The sequence below is a fragment of the Chiloscyllium plagiosum genome, unplaced genomic scaffold (genome assembly GCF_037043375.1).
Source record: "Chiloscyllium plagiosum isolate Xiang-an unplaced genomic scaffold, Cpla_swu_hap1 HiC_scaffold_4, whole genome shotgun sequence".
Lineage (NCBI taxonomy): Eukaryota > Metazoa > Chordata > Chondrichthyes > Orectolobiformes > Hemiscylliidae > Chiloscyllium > Chiloscyllium plagiosum.
The window spans coordinates 74,539,945-74,551,369 of NW_028270142.1; the positions used below are offsets into that span (position 1 = coordinate 74,539,945).

Below are 11,425 nucleotides of genomic sequence, written 5' to 3' on the forward strand. Positions count from 1 at the left end.
CAGCTATGCCTGTCTCTTTGTTGGCTACGTAGAGCAGTTGATCTTCCGTAATTACACCGGCACCACTCCCCACCTCTTCCTCCGCTACATTGATGACTGCATTGGCGCCACCTCGTGCTCCCGCGAGGAGGTTGAGCAATTCATCAACTTCACCAACACATTCCACCCTGACCTTAAATTTACCTGGACCATCTCTGACACCTCCCTCCCCTTCCTGGACCTCTCCATCTCCATCAGTGACGACCGACTTGACACTGACATCTTCTACAAACCCACCGACTCCCACAGCTACCTGGATTACACCTCTTCCCACCCTACCTCTTGCAAAAATGCCATCCCGTATTCCCAATTCCTCCGCCTCCGCCGTATCTGCTCCCAGGAGGAGCGGTTCCACCATAGAACACACCAGATGGCCTCCTTCTTTAGAGACCGCAATTTCCCTTCCCACGTGGTTAAAGATGCCCTCCAACGCATCTCGTCCACATCCCGCACCTCCGCCCTCAGACCCAACCCCTCCAACCGCAACAAGGACAGAACGCCCCTGGTGCTCACCTTCCACCCTACCAACCTTCGCATAAACCAAATCATCCGCCGACATTTCCGCCACCTCCAAACAGACCCCACCACCAGGGATATATTTCCCTCCCCACCCCTCTCCGCCTTCCGCAAAGACCGTTCCCTCCGTGACTACCTGGTCAGGTCCACGCCCCCCTACGATCCACCCTCCCATCCTGGCACTTTCCCCTGCCACCGCAGGAACTGTAAAACCTGCGCCCACACCTCCTCCCTCACCTCTATCCAAGGCCCCAAAGGAGCTTTCCACATCCATCAAAGTTTTACCTGCACATCCACTAATATCATCTATTGTATCCGTTGCTCCCGATGCGGTCTCCTCTACATTGGGGAGACTGGGCACCTCCTAGCAGAGCGCTTTAGGGAACATCTCCGAGACACCCGCACCAATCAACCAAATCGCCCAGTGGCTCAACATTTCAACTCCCCCTCCCACTCTGCCGAGGATATGGAGGTGCTGGGCCTCCTCCACCGCCGCTCCCTCACCACCAGACGCCTGGAGGAAGAACGCCTCATCTTCCGCCTCGGAACACTTCAACCCCAGGGCATCAATGTGGATTTCAACAGTTTCCTCATTTCCCCTTCCCCCACCTCATCCTAGCTTCTAACCTCCAGAAACTCGATCCCCTGACCTGTCCGGACTTATCCGACCTGCCCAGCTCCTTTTCCACCTATCCACTCCACCCTCTCCTCCCTGACCTATCACCTTCATCTCCTTCCCCACTGACCTATTGTACTCTATGCCACTCTCTCCCCACCCCCACCCTCCTCTAGCTTATCTCTCCACGCTTCAGGCTCTCTGCCTTTATTCTTGATGAAGGGCTTTTGCCCGAAACGTCGATTTTGCCTGTCCTCGGATGCTGCCTGAATTGCTGTGCTCTTCCAGCACCACTGATCCAGAAGGTGAAGTGTCATTGTCAGTGAGAGAATCCCATTAGCATGTCGTTTAGTTAACGTGTTTCCTCGAATTGAGAAATGGCTTGTTCAGTCAATTCCTGTGTATAGCTTGAGTCGTCACTGGTATTGTGGGTATGACCCCTCTTAGCCAGGGAAAACGGCTTTCAAAATCAAAAAATTTCCCCTTCTCCCATAGCTACAGTTGACTTCAAGATTTGTACGTCAAGCAAGAATTGCATCTGGCCTAGGGAAAAAAATTGTACAGTAAACGTTTTGTGTTTGCTGCAAATATTGTAATCAGAGGTGTAGAAACTGGAGTGTGCTCAAGCCAGTGCACTGAGTGGATGTGGTAAGCTAAAGGAGGAGAGATGAACGGGGAACAATCAATATTCCTAAATAAATAGGCCTGAAGCATAATTATAGTAAATGCATACACCTGTTGCGTATCCTCCGCAGTTTTCAGCAAAAACGAACAGAACACAATTGACTGTCAGGAAAGGAATTTAACAATACGCTCAAATTAGCACTCCTTAGTTCGGGTTCTAATATGATCTGATGTTAAGGATGGGTAGCCTGTGTAGATTTATTTCTGTAGCTGCAGTTACTATGCCAGCCGATCAGACCAATGATGGTATAAAGTAGTAATATATTTATGAATGTGATAATTTATTTCCAGTGTTACCTTTGCCATCTATGCGCCTTCAGAAACTGGTCTTTTTCATATTCTTCCCACTATGCGCACTATGAAGAGCTATTCGCAACTGGCAGCGACTGGTCTGGAGTACAGCTGACTTTAAATATAGTGCTCATGGCGCGAATCCTAGAAGGTCCTGATAGTGGCGAGTACATCGCGAGACGACATCACAGTGGTGTGGTATATATACAATGAGGTGAGCAGCAGAGAATTTCATCAGAGCTAGAGGTCACAAAGAAACACCCTCCACGAAATCTCCCAAAATTAACACTGAGCCAATCTTTGGCAAAAGTCAACCCAATGTTTCAAATCCATACGACTATTCTTCAGTTCAGCAAATAGCTGAAAACGGGATGAGTTTATGCTGGTGAGAAAGTGGAGAAAGGCAAGTTAAACAAAGGGGAAAGTCAGGGAAAAGTAGGATGGTAAGGGAGATTAGAGATCAAAGTTATCATGAGAAAATGTGCAAAGGTAGCCGCAATCATTATAGAGAAAACAAAACATTCATCCAGAGTGTTGTGTTATTGCATAGATTGTAGATCTGACAATCAGTGTACCTGTGATATCATAACACATGACAATCTGGTGTGAAGGTACCAGCCTCATTGTCAGTCACTCTCTCACGGTCATGGAGTCAACGTACTGTATTCTGACAGACTTTTCTGTGTCAGTAATATACAATAGGGGTTCACGGTCCTATGATTTAATTCAGTGTTGAGTCCAGATGATTGTAAAGTGCTTAATCAGAAAATGAGGCTTAGTTTTATTCAACTACTTGTTTTCTACTTTGCACATTCCTTGATTAGGCATTGATATTGAATAACTTTTCTTTCTCTACAATTTTTACAGGCAACGCATTTCCAGCTCATGCGCTACCTAACTATTAATCTGAAGGCTAAAACATATGTCTAACTACTAAAAGGTAAAAGTGAATTGAGCAAAAGGCAGTAGTTGTTGGTGATCTACAATCTTGACAGTGCATTTCTATCACAAGCAGTTATTTCTGTGTATTTGACAGAGATGTTCTTCAGGATTGTACTTCAAGCCTAAAGCTGATGGAACTGAGATGAGTCAATGACCCCTCTTACATGAATGCCAGAATAAATATTTACAAGTAAGTCTGAGTCATGAGTAACAGAATTATTAAAATAATTTGAAAATATTACAGTTGAGCCACAGAATGTGATTTATACAGTGCTTTCACAACTCTACACTTCTGAAATCGTGAACCAGCCATGAATGTGTCCTAATTTTCCTAATATAATTCAGGTCATAAAATAAAGATTATGACCTTGTTTAAGGTTTTAATCATCTTGCCGAAGACATCTAGAGTTTATACTGGAACACAAGAACTGAGGATGAATTCAGACGGTACTGACCCTGAAGGGAGTTTATTTCAGTTCAGATCAGGCTGTTTGCAAGAGACTCACAGTTGGTCAACATCCTATTACAGTACAACATTTCTTCAGTAAAAATTACAGATCTATCATGGGAAGTGAACGGAAAAATCAGAATAATAAGATGGTGTAAGTATGAAATGAAAAGTAAGACATGAGAAGTTTCAGGGTTGGAAAAAAATGACCAAAGAAAATGAATGTTGTTTCCCTCTGCTGTTCCCTTTACCTTTTTAGGTCTCTCTAAGTTGTGTTGTGTCTGTCAGCAATTGTGTAATATATATTTTAAAGGCCATGCTTATGTTATCAACATATGACATGAACGCAATAATATGAAACTTGCAGTTTTCATCTGCTGAATTCTGTTGTCTAGCAGCATGAGACACTGATAGAAGCACTGCATCTAAATTGCTTAAATTGAGCATAAACATGTGTATGTACACTCCTAGAGTTTTAGAGTCCTAAAGCACGGAGACAGACGTTTTGGCCCAAACTGGTCCATGCCGACTAAAATGTCCATCTATGCTAACCCCGTTTCTCTGCACTTGTCCCATATCCTCCTGAACCTTTCCTATCTGTGTATTTGTCCAAATGCCTTTTATATGTTGTTAATGTACCCACCTCAACCACTTACGCTAGCAGCTCATTCCATAGGACGCTCCATGTAAAAAAAGTTGCTCCCTTTTATTCTTTCCCATCTAACCTTAAACTGATGCCCTCTAGTCCTTGATCCTCCAACTCTGGGGGAAAAAGACCAAGTGCATTAACCTTATCCATACCGCTCATGATTTATAATCTTCTGTAGAATCCCCCTTCAGTCTCCTATGCTCTAAATAAAAAAAAACTTGGCTTGTCCAATGCCTCCCTATAACTCAGATCATTGAGTCCTGGCACCGTCCTTGTAATTCTGCACTCTTTCCTATACCAAGGTAAACAAAACAGAACACAATACTCCAAATGTGGCCTCACCAATGTTCTCAACAACTGCAACATAACTTCCCAATCTCTATACTCAATGACCTGACTGATGAAGGCCAGTACGTCAAAACCATTCTTCACTGTCCTGCCTACCTGTGACTCCACTTTCAGAGAACTGTGCACTTGAATTCCAAGGTCCCTCTGTTCCATTACACTCCTTAAGGCCCTACCATTCACCATGAAACTCCTACCTTGGTTTAACTTTCTAAAACGCAAGACCTCTCTTTATCTATATTAAACTCCATATACCATTTCTCGGCCCACTTCCCCAGCTGATCAAGATCCTTCTGCAATTTCTGACAAACTTCCTGACTATCCATGATACCACCTATTTTAGTGTTAGCTGCAAACTTACTAATCATGCCTTGTACATTCTCATTCAAATCATTGATATAGATAACAAACAGCAACAGGCCCAGCACTGACCCCTGACCACTAACTTCCCCAAGTTCCCAAGTCTTCATGTTTTTCTTCACAGTGAATCTTTCTCCTGTGTTTACTATCAGATGCTGTCATAAAGTTTGTTGGATTCTTCAGTGCTTTGTGGACCCATGTCTCCTTCTTATGGGAGCTAACATAAATATCACAGTGTGATAGTGGCAGATCATAAGTATATCACAACACATCATATCATGTTGTCAGATCATGTCAACAACTAACCACATTCTCCAGTCTGACAAGTATCCTTCCACTATTACCCTCTGCTTCCTACCATCAAACCAATTGTGTATCCAACTTCCCATGGATTCCATGCTATCTAACATTCCAGAGCAGCCTATCATGTGGAACCTTATGAAATCCAGTGTCTACCACCCTGGCCTCGTCAACTTTCCTCCTCACTTCGTCAAAGAACTCTAACAAATTTGTGAGACATGATCTCCCACGCACAAAACCATCCTAGCTAATCAAACTCTGTTTCCCTAAATGCATGTATAACTTATATCTCAGAATCTCCTCAAGTAACTTACCAAGCACAGATGTTGGGAACTGTAGACTAGTAAGCCTATGTTTTTCTTTGCAGCCCTTCTTGAATAAGAGCCCAACATTTGCTAACCTCCACTCTTCCGGAACCTCACCCGTGGTTAATGATGATGCAAAAATATCTGCCACGGCCCCCACAATTTCTTCTCTAGCCTCTTGCAGTGTTCTTGGATATATCTGCTCTTGACCAGGAGATTTACCTAACCTTCAACATCTTCTCTGCTGTCATATGGACTGTCCCCAAGATATGACCACTAACTTCCCCAAGTTCCCAAGTCTTCATGTCTTTCTTCACAGTAAACACAGAGGAGAAAGATTCACTATCAGATGCCGTCATAAAAGTTTGTTGGATTCTTCAGTGCTTTGTGGACCCATGTCTCATTCTTATGTTATGGGAGCTAACATAAGTGTGATAGTGGCAGATCATAAGTATATCACAACACATCATATCATGTTGTCAGATCATGTCATTCTGCATCTCTAATTTGTGCTCCTTTTGACTTTCTCCCTCTCTGAATAAAAAAGGCAGAGAAAATGAGGAAAAGCATAAGAGATGGAGATGACAATGTAACATTTTGCTAATTCTGAAAAGTTTATTTTGTATAGATTTTTTTCTAATCAATCTGTTTAGAGATCTTATTAAACACTGCTAGAGCAGGTGGGTCTTGAATTCAGGCCTCCTAGCTCAGAGGTAGAGATACGAGGCCATAAGTGTTCTGTACTTTTTGCATATTGCTTGTTTGTATTTTGTCTTTTGTAAAGAAGTTAATTGATATCTTCATTAGTTTCTTAATTGATTTCTACATTTTTTCAGATTGTCCCATTAAAAATTTTTTTTCCTTTTAATGCTCTCATTTAAGATTTGTTGAGTTTGTATTTTTATGCCTACTGCATATGAAGTGTTACTGGCAAAGCCAGCATTTATTGCCCATCTGCAACTGCACTTGAGAAGATAGTGGTGAGCAGCTTACCTGATAATCAATAAATTAAGAGTCACAGCTGAAGTCTCCCATTGCTGGTACATCCTGATCCCTGGGCTAGTAGAATGATGTGATTCAACTTCAGTGGGAGGAGTTTCTGGTAGAGCCAATAATTAGTTCAGCACTGGGGCTATCTTCAAATTGACGACAGCTCAGAGGATTGGCAGATCAGTGCTAGCAATGGCCATTGCTGAGGCTGAAACACAGTGAGAGGGTGCTGACGTGACTTAGGTTTAGGAAATTGGCATTGGGGAACAAGACTTGACAACTGGATGGAGGTGAGTTGTGAAGTTCTGTTCATATTGTGTGAGAACAGATATTTCTATTGGAGGCCTGATCTTGAGGCATGGAGTATCCATAAAGTAATGCTTCCTCTCAGAGAATTAAAAAAACTGCCAAAGCAATCTCACATTCTGATGGCAGGCCTTGTCAATATGGCATGATGTGGAGCTTGACCCCCAATTGACTTGGCAAGCAGGTAGCTTAAGGCCTGGTGGTAGAAAGGTACAGGGTTATCCATTTTATTCAGTCTTCCAACACTAAGTTGGTTCCCAAATTGCCAGGAAAATTAACAAAACAATGAGAGAAGAACCGCCCCTTTGGCCCCCCAACCTTGTATTCCTTTGTTCCCTCCCTATGCATCCAGATGCCTCTTAAATGTCACTAATATGAGACAGAGAAGGAAGTAAGAGGGGGAGGTGTGGTATTGTAAGATAAGGTCATTATTATGGTGGCAGAAAGGATGTTTGAGGACTTGTCTACTGAGGTAGAGTATGGGCTGAGGTCAGAAACAGGAAAGGAGAGGTCACCCTATTCCTCTGGGAATTTTTTATAGGCCTCCGAATAGTACCAGAGATGTAGACGAAAGAATAGCAAAGATAATTCTGGATAGGAGCAAGACTAACAGTACTTTAGATAGGTCAGTTTTAGTCGAAAGTGTGCAGGATAGATTCTTGACACAATATGTCAACAAACCAACAAGGGGTGAGGCCACATTGGATTTGGTACTGGGTAATTGAACCTGGCCAAGTGTTAGATTTGGAGGTAGGTGAGCACTCTTGTGATCGTGACCACAATTCAGTTATGTTTAATTTAACCATGGAAAGGGATAGGTATATACCGCAGGGCAAGAGTCATTGCTGGGGGAAAGGCAATTATGATGCAACTAGGCAAGATTTAGGATGGGGAAGGAAACAGCAGGGGATGGGCACAATTGAAATGTGGAGCTTATTCAAGGAACAGCTACTGCATGTCCTTGATAAGTATGTACCTGTCAGATAGGGAATTGGTCAAGCGAGGGAGTCATGGTTTACGAAAGAAGTTGAATCTCTTGTCAAAAGGAAGAAGTCTTATGTTATGATGAGACATGAATGCTCCGTTAGGGCGGTTGAGAGTTACAAGTTAACCAGGAAAGACTAAGAAAAGCTAGGAGGGGATATGAGAAGTCATTGGTAGAAAGAATGACCTGAGAAATATTAGGGCCAATTAAGGTTAGTAGTGGGAAGTTGTGCGAGGAGTCCGAGAAGTGCAAAATGAATGGTTTTTTTCGGTATTCACACTGGAAAAAGACCGGTTCACAAGGAGGAGGTGTTAGCAAGTCTGGGAAGTGTGAAAATAGATAAGTCCCCAGGGCCAAATGGGATTTATCCTCGGATTCTCTGGGAAGCCAAGGAGGAGATTGCAGAGCGTTTGGCTTTGATCTTTATGTCATCATTGTCTACAGGAATAGTGTCTGAAGATTGGAGGATAGCAAATGTTGCCCCTTTGTTCAAGAAGGGGAGTAAAGACAACCCTGGTAATTATCAACCAATGAGCCTTTCTTCAGTTGTGGGTAAAGTGTTGGAAAAGATTATAAGGAATAGGATTTATAATCATCTAGCAAAGAATAAGTTGTTTAGAGATTGTCAACATGGTTTTGTGAAGAGTAGGTCATGCCTCACAAACCTTATTGAATTCTTTGTGATGGTGACCAAACAGGTGGATAAGGGTAAAGTAGTTGATGTGGTGTATGTGGATTTCAGTAAGGCTTTCAAATAAGGTGCCCCATGGTAGGATACGGAGACATAGGATTGAGTGTGATTTAGTGGTTTGGATCAGAAATTGGCTCGCTGAAAGAAGACAGTGGGTGGTGATTGATGGGAAATGTTCATCCTGGAGTTCAGTTACCAGTGGTGTACCGCAGTAGTTTTGGGGCCTCTGCTGTTTGTCATTTTTATAAGTGACTTAGATGAGGGCATAGAAGGATGGGTAAGCAAATTTGTGGATGACACTAAGGTCAATGGGGTTGTGGATAGTGCAGGTTTCAGAGGGACAGAGATAAGCTGAGTGCTGGACTGAGAGGTGACAAGTGGAGTTTAATGCGGGAAAGTGTGAGGTGATTTACTTCAGAAGGAACAACAGGAATAAAGAGTTCTGGGCTAATGGTAAGATTCTTGATAGTGTAGATGAGCAGAGAGATCTCGGTACATAGATCTTTGAAACTTGCCATCCAGGTTGACAGGGTTGTTCAGAATACAGTGTGTTAGCTTTTATTGGTAGAGGGATTGAGGTTCATAGCCACGAGATCATGCTGCAACTGTACAAACCTCTGATGCAACCGAACTTAGAGTATTGCATATAGTACTGGTCACCGCATTATAGGAAGAATGTGTAAGTTTTGGAAAGGGTGCAGAGGATATTTACTAGGATGTTGTCTGATCTGGAGGGAAGGTCTTATAAGGAAAGGCTAAAGACTTGAGGCTGTTTTCATTAGAGAGATGATGTTTGGGAGGTGACTTAATTGAGGCATATAAGATAATCACAGGGTTAGATAGGGTGGAGAGTGAAAGCCTTTTTCTTTGGATGATGATGGCTAGCACGAGAGGACATAGCTTTAAATTGAGGGGTGATATATATATAGGTGTGAGAGATAGTTTCTTTACTCTGAGACAGTAAGGGCGTGGAATGCATTGCCTGCAACAGTCGTAGACTCATCAACTTTAAGGGCATTTAAATGATCATTGTATAAACATATGGATGAAAATGTAATCCACAGGTCAGTGCAACATCGAGGGCTGAAGGGCCTGTACTGTTCTGTAATGGTCTATGTTCTATGTTCTTTATCTGCTTCTACCACCTCTCCTGGCAGTGCATTCCAGGCTCCTACCACTCTCTGCGTGAAAAACTTCCTTGCACATCTCCCTTTAACTTTCCCCCTCTCACCTTGAACCTGTGCCCCTTGTAATTGAAACTTCAACCCTGAGAATGCTTGTATCTATTCCCCTCATAATTTTGTAGACCTCTATCAGGTCTCCTCTGAGCCACTGTCTTTCTAGTGAAAATAATCCTAGTCTTTATAAACTTTCCTCATAGTCAATGCTTTCGAAGCCAGGCAACATCCCGATGAACCTTATTGTGACTCTCTCCAAAGCTTCAATGTCCTCCTGGTATTGTGGCGACTAAAGAACACTGCAAGGCATTGCTGAAGCAGATGGATTTTTATTGCAATCCAGTGGTTATTTGATCACCATTGTGAACAGTAGATTTTCATTCCAGATTTATCTAATTAACTGAATTTAAATACTGCAACTGCTGTGGATTTTAATCTCTTATTTCCAGATCAGTCATTCAGATCCATTGGTTTGTAAACATTACAAGTCCATGCAAATCCTAGTCTGATGAATTTTATTAGTGAAATAAAACAACAATATGGTTCTGTAGTATTGCCCCTACTGCAGGGGATGGATTCAAGTTATACCTACCATAAGGTATAACATATTCAAATTGCTTTATTAAAATAAGTAAATAAAACTGGCATAGAGAGTTGAGCTTAGTCCTTACACTGCATTAATTGTTGGCACATTAAATGCTATCTAATTGTTCTGATTGATTGGACATTTAATTTTTGTCTCTGCATTTGCTCAACAGTTTATGATTGTTTATGATCATTATGGTTGCTTACTTTGTTTGTAACTGTTATTACTTATATGATGACAAACTATTGAAATTAGCTGGCTCAATGTAATTTGACCAGAATTGGCTGTTATTTGATTTGTTTTGCTTGTTCCTGTGTGCAGATTTTGTCCTCCGGCTCCCAGCAGCTTTGATTTGGTGTATATTAAGCTGCTATTTTCTCTTTTGGAATAAACTTATACTGCAAAATAAAGTTTCCGTTAAAATATGTGATGAAAAGAACTTGCTTGACTTTCCTTGAACTGTTCTATTGAATTCGCTTATGAGTCAGGACGTTTTTCAAATGTCAGTGTTTTGAACATTTTCCCCTCATCTGGCATGAGCAATGTGTTTTGGACGGACGAGATAAAGATGACTGCCTACAGCAACACATTATGTGACCAAGTTCAATTTTGCTGAGCTGATAGTACTCCTTTAAAATGGGAGTGAAAAACAATTGAACTATTAATGGCTTCTCATTTGAGATTGGGGTGCTGGCTGCTAGAAAATTTTGGTTAACTGATCAGGAAACAGAAATACTGTATGTGTTTATACAGGGGCATTAGTTTCTTGAGGAAGCTTTTGCCAAACCATTTTTAATTTGCTTGCAAACACATGTGATAACATGTCATCTATATTGTAAGATCAAGATTACAAGATCAGACAGATTCCAATGGCATTGGTTTTAGATCTAATTTTCTACCAATTCACCTCTTTACATAAATGATTATTACCTCCTTTATTCACTATTTGTCCGCTCTCTTCACCACCATTGTGTACTTATGCAAGATGTTGCAAAGCATCTCACTAATGCTTTTCCCATAGCATCTACCAAAACTACAATGTCTAGAATCTTGAAGTAGAGGGGCAGCAAACATTTAAAAACAACAATATGCAGATTTATCATCAAACCTATCCTGACTAAATTGTATTTCTTCATCACAACGTGAAATTCATTCCCTAAAAATACTTTGAGTGTACACATATCACACAGACTG

The 11,425-nt window shown here is 41.8% G+C and overlaps 1 long non-coding RNA gene across 1 annotated transcript; it reads left to right on the forward strand.

Moving 5' to 3' along the window:
- The first annotated feature begins 2,231 nt into the window (after positions 1 to 2,231).
- LOC122549568 (uncharacterized) lies at positions 2,232 to 3,267 on the forward strand. The gene is made up of 3 exons (XR_006311581.2): positions 2,232 to 2,360; positions 3,014 to 3,086; positions 3,183 to 3,267. It is a non-coding gene; the product is annotated as an uncharacterized LOC122549568 (long non-coding RNA).
- The last annotated feature ends 8,158 nt before the right edge of the window (positions 3,268 to 11,425 follow it).